This window comes from Capra hircus, chromosome 10 (assembly GCF_001704415.2).
Source record: "Capra hircus breed San Clemente chromosome 10, ASM170441v1, whole genome shotgun sequence".
NCBI classification, from domain to species: Eukaryota; Metazoa; Chordata; class Mammalia; order Artiodactyla; family Bovidae; genus Capra; species Capra hircus.
In genome coordinates this window covers 1,494,887-1,501,635 of record NC_030817.1, presented here as the reverse complement: position 1 = coordinate 1,501,635, position 6,749 = coordinate 1,494,887, and positions in this window count along the sequence as shown.

Sequence of the window (6,749 nt, the reverse complement as noted above, 5' to 3'; positions counted from 1 at the left end):
GCAGGAGGAGAAGGGGACGACCCAGGATGAGATGGCTGGATGGCATCACGGACTCGATGGACGTGAGTCTGAGTGAACTCCGGGAGTTGGTGATGGACAGGGAGGCCTGGCACGCTGCGATTCATGGGGTCGCAAAGAGTCGGACACGGCTGAGCGACTGCACTGAACTGAACTATCGGTAAACCAAGGTGGTAGCCATCAAGCTGCTGCAGCCACCCCAGCAGTGCACCCTGAGGGGATCAGGGTGGGAGAGACAGGATACGGGCCCTCATAGCTCAGGCACACTCAGGAACGGTTTCGAGGAGCCCAGAGCTTGTGCTGAGCTCCCTAAGCTGGGGTGTCTGCTTTTCTTTGATTAGTGACCGAACAGCAGCAACAGTTAATGGTGATCTTTTGATGTCCCACTGCCTGGTTTTTATTGCAAAATTCCTGTATATCCTGGCTCCTCCCCTTCTTCTTCAGGGCAGTCCCTCAGAGCTATCTGAGAAGCTGTCTCCTGGGTTGAAGTCCTCAGAAAGTCTATCAAATACAATATAATTCTCAACTTTCAGACTGTGCATTTTTTTCAGTCAACAGACCACACTGAAAATGTTAGGAAAAATTTGTCTTAAGAAATAGATTTTTAAAATAAGTACAATGCATGGCTAAATAATTCGTAGGTCAAAGGAGGAAAATAATCAAAATATTTTCAATAAAATGATGTAAAAATACAACATACCAAAATTTTTAGGGTGCAGCTAGCCCGGGACTAACGAGATTTATAGTTGAAAAATGCTAACATTAAAAAAGAATTTTAGATCTAAAATTTGTGATCTAATAATCCACTATAGAAAGTTGGAGGAAAAAAAAAAAAAGTAAACCCAAAAGGAAGTAGAAGAACAAAAATAGAGGAGTAGAAATACTACATTAAGTTTATTCCAGAAATGCAAGGTTGGTTTGACATTAGGAAAGCAATAAATGAAAACCAAGATATTAGTAAAGGATAAAATTATATGATCATTACACTAGAGACAGAAAAAAGCATCTGATAAAATTCACTCATTCATGTTTTGACACTTTCTCAACCTGATAAAGGGTATCGGTGAAAAACCCACACTGTAGTCAATGCGGAAAAACTAAAGGCTTTCTCCTGAGATCAGGAACAAGACAAGACGTTTGCTTCCACCTCCTCTATTCAACATTATACTGAGGTCCTGGCCATTGCACCATGAATAGAAAAAAAAGTATCAAAGAAAAGGAATCAACTACTCAACTGATGCATAAATTTAGCGAGGTTGCAGGAACCCCGTTAATTTGTAAAAATCATTTCCATTTTTACATACTACAGCAGACAGCTAGGAAGTAGAATCTTGATATTTCATTTACAACTGCATCAAAACCCCAAAATACTTTAGAATGAATTTACAAAAGATGCACAGGATCTCTACATGAAAATTTTCCAAGACTGACATAAATTGAGGGCTATACCTCATTCATGAATTAAGATGTCAGTTCTCCCTAAAATAGATCCAACACAAGCCTAATTAAGATCTTGCATGTTTTTTTTTCTGGTGAAATTAACAAGCTGATTATACAGTTTTTATAGAAATGTTCAAAGATCCTGTAATATTGAAAGAAAATCTTGATAAAGAAGAGCAAAGTTGGAGGATTCACACAAAAGCTGCAAGTAACCCTCTGGACTGCAGCCCACCAGGCTCCTCTGTCCATGGGATTCTCCAGCAAGGATGTTGGAGTGGGTTGCCAAGCCCCCCTCCAGGGGCTCTTCCCACCCCAGGGATCAAACCTGGCTCTGCTGCATTACAGGCAGACTCTTTACTGTCTGAGCCCCCAGGAAAGCCAAGTAATCTAGACATCGTGGTATTAATATAAGGATGGACAAATAATGAGCAAGATACAGATTCCCAAAATAAATTCGCTTTTGTCTTTTCAGCAAATGACACTAAAATAACTGAATATCCAGATGGACAAGAGACAGCTGATACCTCGCCTCTCGGCTCATGCCATACAGAAGCAAACCGAAGAAACAAAACTTAATCAAAGACCAACATACACAGGCTAAAACTAAAATTTCCAGTACTGTAAAACTGTAAAAAGAGCCCATAAAACTTACGCAACCTTAAGAGAGGTGAGGTTTCCTGATACACAGAGATCCAAATATAACAGAAATGATTGATAAATTGGGCCTCACTAAAATTAAAACCATACCCATCACAAATAATTAGGCAAGTCAGAGAATGTGGGAAACGTTTCTAAGATACCATACCTGAGAAAGGATTAGCATCCTGGATCTATGTAAAGAGTCCCTACAACTCAGTAGTAAAAAAGAAATGGATATTCACCAGAGATTTTAGAAAGCAGATATACTGATGCCAAAAGTTCAGCTTCTCTGTACATTGGTGCTGAATAGAATCTTGGAGACAGTTTTGAGTGAAATAGAAAAGAACAGCGTTGTTACTTTGCCAGCAAATGGTGTCACTGCGTGCTAATGATTGCAAAATTGTGTGTCCTCAACTTGGAGAAGAGAGACCTTTTACAGTAAGTGTTCAAAGAGGCCGTGATCAGCGCACAGACACTCTTCTGATGAGTTGCTGGTAAGGTTGAGTAAGCAAGGAGGGGTAAGAAAGCCTCAGGGATCAATGCAAAGAAATAGAGGAAAACAACAGAATGGGAAAGACTAGAGATCTGTTCAAGAAAATTGGAGATACTAAGGGAAATTTTCATGCAAAGATGGGCTCAATAAAGGACAGAAATGGTATGGACCTAACAGAAGCAGAAGATATTTAGAAGAGGTGGCAAGAATACACAGAAGAACAGTACAAAACAGATTTTCATGACCCAGATAATCACGATGGTGTGATCACTCACCTAGAGCCAGACATCCTGGAATGCGAAGTCAAGTGGGCCTTAGGAAGCATCACTACGAACAAAGTTAGTGGAGGTGATGGAATTCCAGTTGAGTTATTTCAAATCCTAAAAGATGATGTTGTGAAAGTGCTGCACTCAATATGCCAGCAAATTTGGAAAACTCAGCAGTGGCCACAGGACTGGAAAAGGTCCGTTTTCATTCCCATCCCTAAGAAAGGCAATGCCAAAGAATGCTCAAACTACCGCACAGTTGCACTCGTCTCACACACTGGCAAAGTAATGCTCAAAATTCTCCAAGCTAGGCTTCAGCAGTATGTGAACCGTGAACTTCCAGATGTTCAAGCTGGATTTAGAAAAGGTGGAGGAACCAGAGATCAAATTGCCAACATCCGCTGGATCATTGAAAAAGCATGAGTTCCAGAAAAACATCTATTTCTGCTTTATTGACTATGCCAAAGCCTTTGACTGTGTGGATCACAGTAAACTGGAAAATTCTGAAAGAGATGGGAATACCAGCCCACCTGACCTGCCTCCTGAGAAACCTGTATGTGGGTCAGGAAGCAACAGTTAGAACCAGACATAGAACAACAGACTGGTTCCAAATAGGAAAAGTCCGTCAAGGCTGTATATTGTCACCCTGCTTATTTAACTTTTATGCAGAGTACATCATGAGAAATGCTGGGCTGGAGGAAGCACAAGCTGGAGTCAAGATTGCTGGGAGAAATATCAATAACCTCAGATATGCAGATGACACCACCCTTATAGCAGAAAGTGAAGAAGAACTAAAGAGCCTCTTGATGAAAGTGTAAAAGGAGAGTGAAGAAGTTGGCTTAAAGCTCGACATTCAGAAAACTAAGACTATGGCATCTGGTCCCATCACTTCATGGGAAATAGATGGGGAAACAGTGGAAACAGTGTCAGACTTTATTTTTTTGGGCTCCAAAATCACTGCAGATGGTGACTGCAGCCATGAAATTAAAAGACGCTTACTCCTTGGAAGAAAAGTTACAACCAACCTAGATAGCATATTTAAAAGCAGAGACATTACTTTGCCAACAAAGGTCCATCTTGTCAAGGCTATGGTTTTTCCAGTGGTCATGTATGGCTGTGAGAGGTGGACTGTGAAGAAAGCTGAGCGCTGAAGAATTGATGCTTTTGAAGTGTTTTGTTGGAGAAGTCTTGAGAGTCCCTTGGACTGCAAGGAGATCCAACCAGTCCATCCTGAAGGAGATCAGCCCTGGGTGTTCATTGGAAGGATGATGCTGAAGCTGCACTACTTTGATGCGAAGAACTGACGGATTTGAAAAGACCCTGATGCTGGGAAAGATTGAAGGTGGGAGGAGAAGGGGACGACAGAGGATGAGGTGGTTGGATGGCATCACCGACTGGATGGACATGAGTCTGAGTCAACTCCGGGAGTTGGTGAAGGACAGGGAGGCCTGATGTGCTGCAATTCATGGGGTCGCAAAGAGTCGGACACGTCTGAGCCACTGGACTGAACTGAAGTTTAAGTAGGAGTCAGCATCAGCAACCTTCAGTCCAACTGGTATGGAGTCTTTCCCTGGTGGCTCAGAGGTTAAAGCGTCTGCCTCCAATGCAGGAGACCCGGGTTCCATCCCTGGGTCGGGAAGATTCCCTGGAGAAGGAAATGGCAACCCACTCCAGTATTCTTGCCTGGAGAATCCCATGGACAGAGAAGCCTAGTAGGTTACAGTCCACGGAAGAGTCGGACACGACTGAGCAACTTGACCTTATGCTTGTGGGCGGCCTGTCATCATCAATCAGTAACTTTCCCCACCTGGAGGGGGTTTCAGTGTCTGCAAAATAGGTTACAGATATTGTGTGTGTATATCTGTTGTGGGGGAAACAGGACCTTGCCCCAAGGCTGCCCTTGACTGTTTGCTTCTTCCTGGTCTCACATCCCTGCCCTTCCCTAATTAACAACTGCTTGAATCTGTCCAGTAGAGCTCAGAGAAGGTCAAGGATACTGAATGAAGGCTGTTTTTTTTGTAATCAAAGGAATAGGGAGGAGCAGAGAAAGGCTTTGTGCCCAGGAGCCCCCCAGGGCCCTGCTTGGTATCAGTGCAAATGGCCAACAAGCACATCAGTCAACGCAGGTGCTCAGTCCTGTCCGACTCTCTGCAACCCCGTGGACCGGAGGACCAACAGGCTCCTCTGTCCGTGGGATTTCCGAGGCGAGAACACTGCACTGGATTGCCGTTTGCTCCTCTAGGGAATCTTCCCGACCCAAGGATCGAACCCTCATCTCCTGCATTGCAGGCGGATTTCTTTACTGCTGAGTCATCAGGGAAATGCAAATTAAACTCCAGTGAGATACCAGTACACATCCACCAATATATTTAAAATTAAAATGACTGATACTGCCAAATGTTCACAAGGATATCGGACATCCAAAACTTGTACCTTGTCAATTGGTACAACTACTTTGGATAAACGTTAGTTTCTTATAAAATTAAACACCGCCACTATGGTCCAAAGAGTCGGACACGACTGAGTGACTGAACTGAACTGAACTATGACCCAGCAGTTCCACTCTTGGGTGTTTACCCAAGAGAGATGAAAACATACATCCACAAACACTTGTGCAAGAACGCACCTAACAGTTTTATTTATGATGACAAACGTTTTCTTTTTGGTAGTCCACCGATTTTTAATTGCATGTAGGGATAATTCAACAAATGTTGTGACCCCATGGACTATACAGTGCATGGAATTCTTCAGGCCAGAATACTGGACTGGTTTGCCCTTCCCTTCTCCAGGGGATCCTCCCAACCCAGGTCTCCTGATTTGCAGGCGAATTCTTTACCAGCTGAGCCACCAAGGAAGCCCGACAATACTTGGGTGGGTAGCCTCTCCCTTCTCCCACAGATCTTCTCAACCCAGGAATCGAACCGGGGTCTCCTGCATTGCAGGCAGATTCTTTACCAGCTGAGCTATCGGGAAAGCCAAACAGATAACAGACGGTGGCAGTATTACAGGAAAAGATACAGCAAAGCAGGAGGATAGAATTCCCTGGCCAGTCTTGGTGCACTTTCTTTCTAATATTGTAATCAGAGAAGACTCACTAATAAGGTGGCACTGGAGAGAGGCCTGAGGAGGTGAGGTGTGGTATTTGAGGGAAACTTGGCAAGCAGAGAGGAAGCGTGCAAAGACCCTGAGGTGATATGTTCAGGGAACATCAGGAACTCAGAGGAAGGGGAGTGAAATAGATAAACTGAGGCCAGGTCACTAGGTGTTTGTGTAAATTAGAAGGATCTTAGAAAACATCAGAAGAATTTCAGCGGAGGACAGTCATACCCTGGTGGATGCCAAGCACCTCTAATAGTCCTGGTTTCTCCCTGGTGGCTCAGAGGAAAAAGTGTCTGCCTGCAATGCAGGAGACCCAGGTTCGATCCCTGGGTTGGGAAGATCCCCTGGAGAAGGAAATGGCAACCCACTCCAGTATTCTTGCCTGGAGAGTCCTATGGACAGAGGAGCCTGAGCAGGCTACAGTCCACAGGGTCACAGAGTCAGACACGACTGGGTGATTTCACTTCACTTCACTTCACTTCTGTCAGTAAGGAGAGAGTGAATATTCAAGCAATAAAAAGGGAAGGACTAGTAAGATATGTAACATGGCTAGATCTCAGAAATACAGGGCTTCACACGGATACACAGCCGTGAATCCATTTATACGGAGATCTAGAACAAGCAACACTAACTTCTGCAAAGGGAGACGGTGGTGGCAGAGAAGTTCAGAACACTGATTGCCTCTGTAGGCATGTGGTTGGCAACTTGCTGGGAAGGGACCTGGGATATTTGGTGGATAGGTTGGATAGATTTCTGTTTAATTTGCAAGAGTGAATGCATTTGCCAGAACTCAT